Source organism: Bombina bombina, chromosome 5, assembly GCF_027579735.1.
Source record: "Bombina bombina isolate aBomBom1 chromosome 5, aBomBom1.pri, whole genome shotgun sequence".
Lineage (NCBI taxonomy): Eukaryota > Metazoa > Chordata > Amphibia > Anura > Bombinatoridae > Bombina > Bombina bombina.
Window position 1 is genome coordinate 253,135,939 of NC_069503.1, and position 14,014 is coordinate 253,149,952.

At 39.9% G+C, this 14,014-nt stretch overlaps 1 protein-coding gene across 2 annotated transcripts in view; it reads left to right on the top strand.

Moving 5' to 3' along the window:
* LOC128660219 (phosphatidylinositol 5-phosphate 4-kinase type-2 alpha) overlaps positions 1-14,014 on the top strand; it is a 487,148-nt gene that overhangs the window by 122,268 nt on the left and 350,866 nt on the right. The gene's annotated exons all lie outside the window — the stretch shown is intronic.

Here is a 14,014-nt window from a genome sequence, read left to right on the forward strand (position 1 = left end):
AGAGCATGTAATGTTAAGCAACTTTCTATTTTACTCCTATTATCAATTTTTCTTCATTTGCTTTGCTCTCTCGGTATCCAGGTAGCCCTGCCAAGGTGTTTGGTGGAAGACCGCAGGAGGGGCATGAGACCCCAATGCCCTCTTTCTCTCTCTCTCTCTCTGCTTCCCGTGCGTATATTAGATTTGAAAAAGCAGGAATGTAAGCTTATGACCCAGCCCATTTTTGGTTCAGCACCCTCGGTAGCGCTTGCTGATTGGTGGCTACATTTAGCCACCAATCAGCAAGTGCTATCCAGGTGCTGAACTAAAAATGGGCCGGCTACTAACCTTACATTCCTGCTTTTTAACGAAAAGATACCAAGAGAATAAAGAAAAAATTATAATAGGAGTAAATTAGAAAGTTGTTTAAAATTTAATGCTCTATCTGATTCATGAAAGAAAAGAAAATGTAGGTTTCATATCCCTTTTTAACCTGCATAACCATGAAATTAGGTTTTACTATTTGGTGCTACTTGCTGGATAAAATTGAAAGAATAGTTTTTCATGTTTAAATCAGTAACCAAGATCCTATAGTATGAACAATGGTTCCAGAGCCCCAGCAACTCAATTTGTTCTTAATATTGTCCATTACGTTGCAATGCCAAGCCTAGAGCTGAAGAATATTTTAGCTTTATAAATGCTAATTAAAATAATTTGAGAGCTATCTCTGAATGGGGCCATGTGTACCACAGCCTTACACAGATGCATGTTTGTATAATATCGGAATATAAAAGGAAAATTACACTAGGGAGAGAATAGTAGCAGGAAGCATAAGCCCTTTGTATTTTAGTGGTAGAATGTATTACGCAAATCAGATGTCTGTATAACTTTCCCTTTTCAGAAAACTACTATCTGAGCTACACACTGAGATTGGTAACAAATTTTAACACATAGGGGCCGATTTATTCAGGGCCGAATGGCCCTGAATACAGCTGTTTCCGTGTGAGCCTTCAGGCTCGCCGGAAACAGGAGTTAAGAAGCAGCGGTTTTAAGACCGCTGCTCCTTAAAGGACCAGTCAATACAGTAGATTTGCATAATCAACAAATGCAAGATAACAAGACAATTCAATAGCACTTAGTCTGAACTTCAAATTATTAGTAGATTTTTTTTCTGACAATTTTAAAAATTATAGAAAAAAGCAGGCGGCTACTGAGATACTGAAAAAGGTACTTTTTATTCCAAGTAAAAAGTTAGACAAAAAGCAAAAAGGATTAATATGACACAAAACACCAAGGAGGGAAACAGCAGACTTACATGTTTCACACTGGCTAGCGCTTAATCATAGAAGCTGTTAGACAAGTGAAACCTGCTGTGGCTCTTAAAGGGACAGTGCACCAATCAGAACACCTCATATCTAAATTGGAACAGAACAGGTGTAACATAAATGTATTATTTCTACAAATATGTCCACTGAGAGAGCCACAGATCAGATAAGAATAAAAATTTAATGGCAATACTTGTGAAGATATGCAATCCAACCGAAAAACACTAGTATAGTCAAAGTTAGATGACAGTATATTCTGTACATGAAATGTGATGTTAACACATATGTGCAGATTCTAAAAAAGCATCATATATACAGTGATAGCTAATTATTGATAAAACAAAACAAAACAAAACTAGATTTGGCAACAAAATATAACATAATTTATCATTTAATTTTTCAAAAAAGGAGAATAAAGAACAAAAAATAAAACATGAAAATGTCTCTCCATAATTTGAAAAAGATTTTTTTCTAACTAGTTTCTCAATAGATTCTTCATAACTTAGAGAAGAAATTGCTGCCGAACACTTTAAATAATTCTACAGACTTTAGAAATCAAAGAAATTGAAGACAGATTCAGATATAAAAGAAATTAGTAACCTGAAGCCATAATTCAAAGAGATACGATACTCTGTGATGAAATATATAATATATACACAAAATTATTATTATTATTGAAATTGATGGCTTAGTTAGAAAAAATGGAAGTGGGATTTTTTGAGAATATGTGTTAATGGATAAGAGAATTTATACTAATATGAAAATATATGTACTTACATCCATTAACCAAAAACAACTTATAACAACTAATGGATCTAGTCCACAAAGTATCTCATATCCCACTCTAAGTTCATACCCAAAGGTGATCTGGTCTTTAGCTTGTAGATCCAATACAACTCTTTTTTATCTAGGATCTTACATATATCACCCCCCCGATAAGGGGTTCTTGCTACATCTATGACCTTGATTTTTACTTTTGGTATGTTTGTAAGATGAAATAGATTAAAATGTTTGGCAACTGCCGAGTCCTTATTGTAATTTTTAATATCTCTGAGATGTTCTCGTGCCCGGTCTCTGAGGGTTCTACTCGACTGACCTACGTATTGTATTCCACAAAGCTGGCAGTCCAAAAGATAAACTATATAATCTGTGAGGCATGTTGCATGGAAGTCGATTTCAAAGGAATCACCAGTAACCTTACTAGAAAAACTTCTAGTGAAGTCCATGTTTTCACAAGTTATACAGTTTGACAAGTGAGCCCTAAAGTTACCTGTGCCTCTAAGCCAGTTACTGTTTGATTGGGTATTGAATTTAACTAAACTAGGTGATAGCTTAGTGGCTAATGTAGGTGGTTTCCTAGCAACAAATCTACACTCTTTTATATATGGCTGTAGAATCTCATCACCTTTGAGTATGTGTAAATGCTTTCTGATGATAGCACATATAGAATTATACTCAGGAGAGAACTGTGTGGAGAACACAATACTACAGTCGTCCAAAAATTCTCTATCTTTTCTTTTATTCTTTCTCATTAGGCTGCCACTTGTAGTGGTATTGTCTAACTTAGAAGGTTGTTCTACAGGATAGGGTTTCCAATCCCTGATCTCTTCAAATGTTTCGAATAGATCCTTTTTATTGTACCCCCTAGCTTCCAATCTAGAAATAAGCTCTCTGCCACATTTATTATAATTATCTGTAGTACTGGCACTACGTCTGAGCCTAATAAATTGGCTCCTTGGTATAGATTTCACTAAATGTGGGGGATGACAAGAGGTAGCATGAAGGATTGTGTTTCCCGCTGTCTCTTTCCTGTATGTGGTGGATACAATTTTATGACTAAGATTGTCACCCTGTAAACTTAGATCTAAGAAATTCACACTATCTTGGTGTAATTCACCTGTAAATTTTAGATTTACATCATTGGTGTTTAAATGTGTGAGGAAATCATAAAAAGGAAAATCTTCTTTAACAATGAAAATGAGATCATCTATGTACCAAAAGGTTCTCCTATATCATAGATGTGTTGGAGCTCCCACTTACCCACAAACAGATTTGCATATGAGGGGGCAAATTTTGCCCCCATTGCTGTTCCTTGACACTGCAAATAAAACACTGAGTCAAAAACAAAATAATTGTGGGTAAGCAAGAACTCCACAACTTCAACAATGAAATGTTTCACTTCATTCTTATAAGAAGTATTATTGGCTAGGAAGAACTCCAAGGCCCGACACCCCTGTACATGAGGTATAGAAGAATATAAAGAAGTTGCATCTACAGTAATCCACTTATATCCAGCCTGCCATACAAAATCATTTAATACATCTAATAGATGTCCAGAGTCCCTAGTGTAGCTATAGAGGTTACTAACTAGTGGTTTGAGTATACTGTCAATCCATTCAGACATAGGCTCCAAAAGGGAGCCTATGCCTGAAATGATTGGACGTCCTGGTGGAGAAAGAAGGCTCTTATGGGTTTTAGGGAGATAGTGGAAGATGGGGATTATGGGATGTGTAGGTAGTAGATATTTAGATTGTTCTATAGTCAAAATCCCTAAAGAAACTGCTTCCTTAAGGATTTTTGAGAGTTGTCTGGAGAAAACAGATGTAGGATCTGAGTCTAGTTTTCTATATGTCTCAGTGTCAGAGAGTTGTCTGTTAGCCTCTATTAAATAGTCTGATTTGTTGAGGACAACAACATTGCCCCCCTTATCGGAGTTGCGAATGACAATGTTGTTGTTATCAGCCAGATCCTTGATAGCTAGTCTCTCCTGAGCAGTTAAATTTTGTCTGGTATTGAAACCAGTGGATAAGCGAGTTTCCTCCAATTTAAGCACATCTTCCTCTACTCGCTTATGGAAGGAATTCAAAAAACTACCTCTGAAATGCCTAGGATAGAAAGTGGATGTATGTTTAATTGGAGTGGGAGGAACCTCACACTTATCAGAAGTGATGTTGCTATCAAAATTCTTAATAGTTTCAATTAACCCAAAATCTGCAAAGGAAAACATTTTATTCCAATCAATATTATCATTAGTATTGGTATTAACATTGACATTAGCATTATTGACCACAGTGGTACTGACGCCAAAGGTGGTCCTTTCAGAATCATGGAAAAATCTCTTAAGTGCTAACTTTCTTATAAACCTATTGACATCAATAAGAGTTCCAAAGGCTGAGAATTTGCATGTAGGAGCAAAACCCAAACCCTTTTTCAAAACCCCCTCATGTGTTGGTGTGAGTTGTGTGTCAGATAGGTTAATGACATTAAAAGTTATTTCTTTTTCTGTGACTTCAGTTGTTTTCCTTCCTTTCTTCCTTCTAGATCTTCTTGTCCTTTTCCTAAAGGGACTGCTGGTTGGTTTCTGGTTTTCGCACGAACTGTCATGTCGTTACTTCCTTTGTTCTTCTTACTTGAGGAAACCTGTAAAGACAAAGAGGAAGAAGAGGGATGGGGGGACACTGGAACTGAGGTATCCTCACTGGAATCAGAAGAATTGGAATCCTGTTCAGTGGACTCTCCTTCTGTTGATGAAAAGACCACTTTACGGTCTTTGTCTTTCTTCAGGATTGATTTTAAGGGCTTATTTCCATCTGTGTCCACAGATTGCTTTCTTTGAGGTTTTCTATAGCGCTTTCGAAATCTTGACCAATCATACACTCTGTTACTTTCGTAATCATCCAAGTCCCGCAAAAACTTGTTCTTCTTCCGTGCAGCAATCTCTGCATCCGCCTTCTTGATCTTATCCTTCATCTGTGTTTTTAAAACAGCATATTGGTCATCCATCTTACGTTTTTTCAAATCCACTTTTAAACTTATGATCTTCTCCTTTAAATTGGTTCTTTTCTTTTCTTTGTTCTTAATCAACACACCCAGAAGTTTTAGAGAGCAATCATTAAGAGCAGTGTTCCACTCATCCTGGAGCTCGCTATCTTCTAGCTCAAAATTCGGGTATTTCTTCAACCTGAGGCCCCTGTAGCATCCTGTAGCAGCACCAGCTTTACCAAATTTTAAAAATTATGTATTTTTCTACTCCCCCTGTACCATGTGACAGCCATCAGCCAATCACAAATGCATACACGTACCATATGACAGCCATCAGCCAATCACAAATGCATACACGTACCATGTGACAGCCATCAGCCATTCACAAATGCATACACACTTATTCTTGCACATGCTCAGTAGGAGCTGGTGACTCAAAAAGTTTAAATATAAAAAGACTGTGCACATTTAGTTAATAGAAGTAAATTGGAAAGTTGTTTAAAATGACATGCTCTATCTGAATAATGAAAGTTTAATTTTGATTGAGTGTCCCTTTAACTCGTATGAATTCTCTGAGGCGGCGTACATCAATCCGCCCAATCTCATACGATCGGGTTGATTGACACCCCCTGCTAGCGGCAAATCTCCAGGGGGTGGCATTGCACAAGCAGTTCACCAGAACTGCTTGTGCAATGTTAAATGTCGACAGCGTATGCAGGGCGGACATGATTCGCTATAGCGAATCATGTCCTCCTGGGGTATGATAAATCTACCCATATGCTGAGAATCTATCGGCCAGATTATGAGTTTTGCGTTATGAGCTGTGCAGTGCTAATGTGCAGTTTTTCCTCGCCGCTCACTTACCTACAGCGCTGGTATTACAGGTTTTCAGAAACCTGGCGTTAAAATGCAAGACGTGAGCGTAGAGCAAAATTGTGCTCCATACCGCACTTCAATACCAGCGCTGCTTAAGTCAGCGGTGAGCTGGTCGTACATGCTCGTGCACGATTTCCCCATAGACATCAATGGGGAGAGCCGGCTGAGAAAAAGTCTAACACCTGCAAAAAAGCAGTGTAAATCTCAGTAACGCAGCCCCATTGATTCCTATGGGGAAACTAAAGTTATGTTTACACCTAACACCCTAACATGAACCCCGAGTCTATTAACCCCTAATATGCCACCCCAACACCTACATTATATTTATTAACCCCTAATCTGCCGCCACCTACATTATATTTCTCCAACATTGGTGTGTCCGGTCCACGGCGTCATCCATAACTTGTGGGAATATTCTCCTCCCCAACAGGAAATGGCAAAGAGCACAGCAAAAGCTGTCCATATAGTCCCTCCCAGGCTCCGCCCCCCCCAGTCATTCTCGTTGCCGCTCTGAACAAGTAGCATCTCCACGGAGATGGTGAAGAGTATGTGGTGTTTAGTTGTAGTTTTTATTCTACTATCAAGAGTTTGTTATTTTAAAATAGTGCTGGTATGTACTATTTACTCTGAAAAAGAAAAAGATGAAGAGTTCTGTTTGTGAGAGGAGTATGATTTTAGCAGCAGTAACTAAAATCGATTGCTGTTCCCACACAGGACTGTTGAGATGAGATAACTTCAGTTGGGGGGAGCAGTTGGCAGACTTTTCTGCTTAAGGTATGACTAGCCATATTTCTAACAAGACTGTGTAATGCTGGAAGGCTGTCATTTTTCCCCTCATGGGGATCGGTAAGCCATTTTCTTAGTCTCAAACAGAATAAAGGGCTTAATATGGGCTATAAAACTGGTAGACACTTTTATGGGCTAGATTGATTGCTTTATTTAGGCTTTTTATACAGTTTGAGGTGCTATCTACTCTGGATGATTGTGACAACCTGGTCATCCCAGAAAAATTGTGCAAGATGGACAAGTTCTTAGAGGTCCCGGTGCACCCCGACGCTTTTCCAATACCCAAGCGGGTGGCGGACATAGTGAATAAGGAGTGGGAGAAGCCTGGCATATCTTTTGTCCCTCCTCCTATATTTAAGAAATTATTTCCTATGGTCGACCCCAGAAAGGACTTATGGCAAACAGTCCCTAAGGTTGAGGGGGCGGTTTCTACACTAGCCAAACGCACAACCATTCCTATTGAGGCAATTGTGCTTTCAAAGATCCTATGGATAAAAAATTGGAGGGTTTGCTTAAAAAGATTTTTGTACAGCAAGGTTACCTCCTTCAACCTATTTCGTGTATTATTCCTGTCACTACAGCAGCGTGGTTCTGGTTCGAAGAACTAGAAAAATCGCTCACTAGAGAGACTCCGTATGAGGAGGTTATGGACAGAATTCACGCACTTAAGTTAGCTAATTCCTTTATTTTAGATACCGCTTTGCAGTTAGCGAGATTAGCGGTGAAAAATTCAGGGTTTGCAATTGTGGCGCGCAGAGCGCTCTGGCTAAAGTCTTGGTCAGCGGATGTATCTTCCAAGACAAAATTGCTTAATATCCCTTTCAAAGGTAAGACCCTCTTTGGGCCAGAATTGAAAGAGATTATTTCAGACATCACTGGGGGTAAGGGCCATGCCCTCCCACAAGATAGGCCTTTCAAGGCTAAGAATAAGTCCAATTTTCGTTCCTTTTGCAATTTCAGGAACGGACCGGCCTCCAACTCTGCAGCCTCTAGACAAGAGGGTAATGCTTCCCAGACCAAACCAGCTTGGAAACCGATGCAAGGCTGGAACAAGTTTAAACAGGCCAAGAAACCTGCTGCTGCTACCAAAACAGCATGAAGGGGTAGCCCCCGATCCGGGACCGGATCTAGTAGGGGGCAGACTCTCTCTCTTTGCTCAGGCTTGGGCAAGAGATGTTCAGGATCCCTGGGCACTAGAAATAGTCTCTCAGGGTTATCTTCTAGAATTCAAGGAACTACCCCCAAGGGGAAGGTTCCACATCTCTCGTTTATCTTCAAACCAAATAAAGAGACAGGCATTCTTACATTGTGTAGAGGACCTGTTAAAAATGGGAGTGATACACCCAGTTCCAACTGTGGAACAAGGACTGGGGTTTTACTCAAATCTGTTTGTAGTTCCCAAAAAAGAAGGAACCTTCAGACCAATTCTGGATTTAAAGATTCTAAACAAATTTCTCAGAGTGCCATCGTTCAAAATGGAAACTATTCGAACGATTTTACCTACAATCCAGGAGGGTCAATTTATGACTACCGTGGATCTAAAGGATGCGTATCTACATATTCCTATCCAGAAAGATCATCATCAGTTCCTAAGGTTCGCCTTTCTGGACAAACATTACCAGTTTGTGGCTCTCCCATTCGGGCTAGCCACTGCTCCAAGGATTTTCACAAAGGTGCTCAGGTCCCTTCTAGCGGTTCTAAGACCAAGGGGCATTGCAGTGGCACCTTACTTGGACGACATTCTAATACAAGCGTCTCTTTCAAAGGCAAAGGCTCACACAGACATCGTTCTGGCCTTTCTCAGATCTCACGGGTGGAAGGTGAACATAGAGAAAAGTTCCCTGTCTCCGTTGACAAGAGTTCCTTTCTTGGGGACAATAATAGATTCTTTAGAAATGAAGATTTTCCTGACAGATGTCAGAAAGTCAAAGCTTCTAAACGCTTTTCAAGTTCTTCACTCTGTTCTACGGCCTTCCATAGCTCAGTGCATGGAATTAGTAGGGTTGATGGTTGCAGCAATGGACATAGTTCCCTTTGCGCGAATTCATCTAAGACCATTACAACTGTGCATGCTCAAACAGTGGAATGGGACTATACAGACTTGTCTCCAGTGATTCAAGTAGATCAGAAGACCAGAGACTCACTCCGTTGGTGGCTGACCCAGGATCACCTGTCCCAGGGAATGAGCTTCCGCAGACCAGAGTGGGTCATCGTCCCGACCGACGCCAGTCTATTAGGCTGGGGCGCGGTCTGGGATTCCCTGAAAGCTCAGGGTCTATGGTCCAGGGAAGAGTCTCTTCTCCCGATAAACATTCTGGAACTGAGAGCGATATTCAATTCTCTCAGGGCTTGGCCTCAACTAGCAAAGGCCAGATTCATAAGATTCCAATCAGACAACATGACGACTGTTGCTTACATCAATCATCAGGGGGAACAAGGAGTTCCCTGGCGATGAGAGAGGTGACCAAAATCATCAAATGGGCAGAGGATCACTCCTGCCACCTATCTGCGATCCACATCCCAGGAGTGGAAAACTGGGAGGCGGATTATCTGAGTCGTCAGACCTTCCATCCGGGGGAGTGGAAACTCCACCCGGAGGTGTTTACCCAATTGACCCAATTATGGGGCATTCCAGACATGGATCTGATGGCATCTCGTCAGAACTTCAAGGTTCCTTGCTACGGGTCCAGATCCAGGGATCCCAAGGCGACTCTAGTGGATGCATTAGTGGCGCCTTGGGCCTTCAACCTAGCTTATGCGTTTCCACGTTCCCTCTCATTCCCAGGCTGGTAGCCAGGATCAAACAGGAGAAGGCCTCAGTGATTTTGATAGCTCCTGCGTGGCCACGCAGGACTTGGTATGCAGACCTGGTGAATATGTCATCGGCTCCACCATGGAAGCTACCTTTGAGACAGGATCTTCTAGTACAAGGTCCATTCGAACATCCAAATCTAGTTTCTCTCCAGCTTACTGCTTGGAAATTGAACGCTTGATTTTATCTAAGCGTGGGTTTTCGGATTCTGTGATAGATACTCTGGTACATGCCAGAGTATCTATCACAGAAAACCTGTGACTAGAAGGATTTACCATAAAATATGGAAAAGATATATCTGTTGGTGTGAATCCAAGGGATTCTCATGGAGTAAGATTAAAATTTCTAGGATCCTTTCCTTTCTCCAAGAAGGTTTGGATAAGGGATTGTCAGCGAGTTCTCTAAAAGGACAGATTTCTGCTTTATCTGTCTTGTTACATAAACGACTGGCAGATGTGCCAGATGATCAAGCTTTTGTTCAGGCTTTGGTCAGGATCAAGCCTGTTTACAGACCTTTGACTCCTCCCTGGAGTCTAAATTTAGTTCTTTCAGTTCTTCAAGGGGTTCCGTTTGAACCCTTACACTCCATAGATATCAAGTTGTTATCTTGGAAAGTTCTGTTTTTGGTTGCTATTTCTTCTGCTAGAAGAGTTTCTGAATTATCTGCTCTGCAGTGTACTCCGCCCTATCTGGTGTTTCATTCAGATAAGGTTGTTTTGCGTACTAAACCTGGTTTCCTTCCAAAAGTTGTTTCCAACAAGAATATTAACCAGGAAATAGTTGTGCCTTCTTTGTGCCCGAATCCAGTTTCAAAGAAGGAACGTTTGTTACACAATTTAGATGTAGTCCGTGCTTTAAAGTTCTATTTAGAAGCAACAAAGGATTTCAGACAAACGTCTTCTCTGTTTGTCGTTTATTCTGGCAAGAGGAGAGGTCAAAAAGCTACTGCTACCTCTCTTTCCTTTTGGCTGAAAAGCATCATCCGATTGGCTTACGAGACTGCCGGACGGCAGCCTCCTGAACGAATCACAGCACTTTACTAGGGCTGTGGCTTCCACATGGGCCTTTAAGAACCAGGCTTCTGTTGATCAGATATGTAAGGCAGCGACTTGGTCTTCTCTGCACACTTTTGCCAAATTCTACAAATTTGATACTTTTGCTTCTTCGGAGGCTATTTTTGGGAGAAAGGTTTTGCAAGCCGTGGTGCCTTCTGTTTAGGTAACCTGATTGGCTCCCTCCCTTCATCCGTGTCCTAAAGCTTTGGTATTGGTTCCCACAAGTTATGGATGACGCCGTGGACCGGACACACCAATGTTGGAGAAAACAGAATTTATGCTTACCTGATAAATTACTTTCTCCAACGGTGTGTCCGGTCCACGGCGCGCCCTGGTTTTTTAATCAGGTTTGATAAATTTCTTTCTTTAACTACAGTCACCACGGCACCCTATAGTTTCTCCTTTTTTTCTCCTGTCCGTCGGTCGAATGACTGGGGGGGCGGAGCCTGGGAGGGACTATATGGACAGCTTTTGCTGTGCTCTTTGCCATTTCCTGTTGGGGAGAAGAATATTCCCACAAGTTATGGATGACGCCGTGGACCGGACACACCGTTGGAGAAAGTAATTTATCAGGTAAGCATAAATTCTGTTTTATTAAACCCTAATCTGCTGCCCCCAACATCGCCAACTTCTACATTATATTTATTAACCCCTAATCTGCCTCCCCAACGTCGCAGCCACTATTCTAAATTTATTAACCCCTAAACCTAAGTCTAACCTTAACACCCCCTAACTTAAATATAATTAAAATAAATCTAAGTAAAAATTACTATTATTACCTAAATAATTCCTATTTAAAACTAAATACTTACCTATAAAATAAACCCTAAGATAGCTACAATATAACTAATAGTTGCATTGCATGTAGCTTAGGCTTTATTTTTATTTTACAGGTAAGTTTTATTTATTTTAACTAGGTAGCATAGTTATTAAATAGTTATTAACTATTTAATAACTACCTAGCTAAAATAAAGACAAATTTACCTGTAAAATAAAACCTAACCTAAGTTACACTAACACTACACTACAATTAAATCAATTACCTACATTAAATCGGAATTAAGGTAGAAAAAAATCCTATTGGCTGATACAATCAGCCAATAGGATTGAACTTCAATCCTAATGGCTGATTGAATCAGCCAATAGGATTGAGCTTGCATTCTATTTGCTGTTCCAATCAGCCAATGGAATGCCAGCTCAATCCTATTGGCTGATCCAATCAGCCAATAGGATTTTTTCGACCTTAATTCCGATTGGCTGATAGAATTCTATCAGCCAATTGTAATCAAAGAGACGCCATCTTGGATGACGTCAGTTAAAGGTACCTTCATTTGTCGTTAGTCCGTCGGATGAAGAGGATGCTCCGCGTCGGATGTCTTGAAGATGGACCCGCTCTGTGCCGGAAGAATGAAGATAGAAGATGCCGTCTGGATGAAGACTTCTGCCCATCTGGAGGACCACTTCTGTCCCACTGGAGGACCACTTCTGCCGGCTTCGTTGAGGACATCTTGCCGCTTGGATGAAGACTTCTCCCGGTAAGTGAATCTTTGGGGGTTAGTGTTAGGATTTTTTTTAAAGGGACAGTATAAACTCATTTTGATATAACTGCATATAATAGACACTACTATAAAGAATAAGATGCACAGATACTGATATAAAAATCCAGTATAAAATGGTTTAAAAACGTACTTAGAAGCTTTCAGTTTAGCTCTGTTGAAAAGGCAGTTGGAACGCACACTGCAAGTGGGAAATAAGACACTCCCCCCCCCCCTCCCCTTCTTTTCCATATGAAAACTTTGGGGCTTGGTTAGGAGTCTGAAAATCAGAGCAATGTTCTTTAAAAATAAGCAAAATTATACATTTTTTTAAAAAACAAACTTTATGGGCTTTATAAATAGATCATCTACAAAACATTTATGCAAAGAAAAAATGAGTGTATAATGGCTCTTTAAGGGTGTATTTGGTGGGTTTATTTTTTAGGTTAGGGCTTTGGGCCTGCAATAGAGCTAAATGCCATTTTAAGAGCAATGCCCATCCAAATACCCTTTTCAGGGCAATGGGGAGCTTAGTTTTTTTTAGTTAGGGTTTTATTTGGGGGGTTGGTTGTGTGGGTGGTGGGTTTTACTGTTGGGGGGTTGGTTGTATTTTTTTACAGATAAAAGAGCTGATTTCTTTGGGGCAATGCCCCGCAAAAGGCCCTTTTAAGGGCTATTGATAGTTTAGTTTAGGCTAGGGTTTTTTTTATTTTGGTTTTTTTTATTTTTATTTTGATAGGGCTATTAGATTAGGTGTAAATTAGTTTAAATATCTTGTAATTTGTTTTTTATTTTCTGTAATTTAGTGTTTTTTTGTGATTTAGCTAATTTAATTTATTTAGTTGTATTTCATGTAGGTAATTGATTTAATTGTAGTGTAGTGTTAGGTGTTAGTGTAACTTATATCCACAACAAAGCAATATCCCTTTAAAAAGCGCACTGACACTCCATATATCTAATCCAAAAATGCCACAGAGTCAGCTCACAACTATTCATAGACCTGCCGGTATAAAAGACTTACTAGTCACTGCTCGGCATCCAGGTCACAACTTGATAGCCGCTGGTCTCCTGCTTGATAGGGTACGTAGGCACTTCTGAGCTCCAAACTGCTGCACACTATTCAGTCAGTGTCTCACACTGAAATTTGCTCCGCCCGCTCTCCTACTAGTATCAAAGAAAACACTGAGCTGCAAACCACAGGGAAGATTCCCAATCCACTTGTCAGATATGAAGAAAAAACTTGTAAGCGAGTCAGCCAGTGTTAAAGTTAAAATATAACTTTTATTGGAAATACATGTTTCAGCATTACACCTTCCTCATAGACTGTGCAGCTTACAAGTTTTTTCTTCATATCTGATTAGTGTAACTTAGGTTAGGTTTTATTTTACAGGTACTTTTGTATTTATTTTAGCTAACTAGTTATTAAATAGTTGATAACTATTTAATAACTATTTTACCTAGTTAAAATAAATACAAACTTGCCTGTAAAAAAAAAATAAACCCTAAGCTAGCTACAATGTTACTATTAGTTATATTGTAGCTAGCTTAGTGTTTATTTTAAAGGTAAGTATTTAGTTTTAAATAGGAATAATTTAGATAATAATTGTAGGTTTTATTTATTTTTATTTTAATTATATTTAAGTTAGGGGGTGTTAGGGTTAGGGTTAGACTTAGGTTTAGAGGTTAATAAATTTAGAATAGTGGCTGCGACGTTGGGGACGGCAGAGTTGCGGCGACATTGGGGGCGGCAGATTAGGGGTTAATAAATATAATGTAGGTGGCGGCGATGTCCGGAGCGGCAGATTAGTGGTTAATAAGTATAATGTAGGTGGCGGCGATGTTAGGGGCGGCAGATTAGGGGTTAATAATATGTAACTAGTGTTT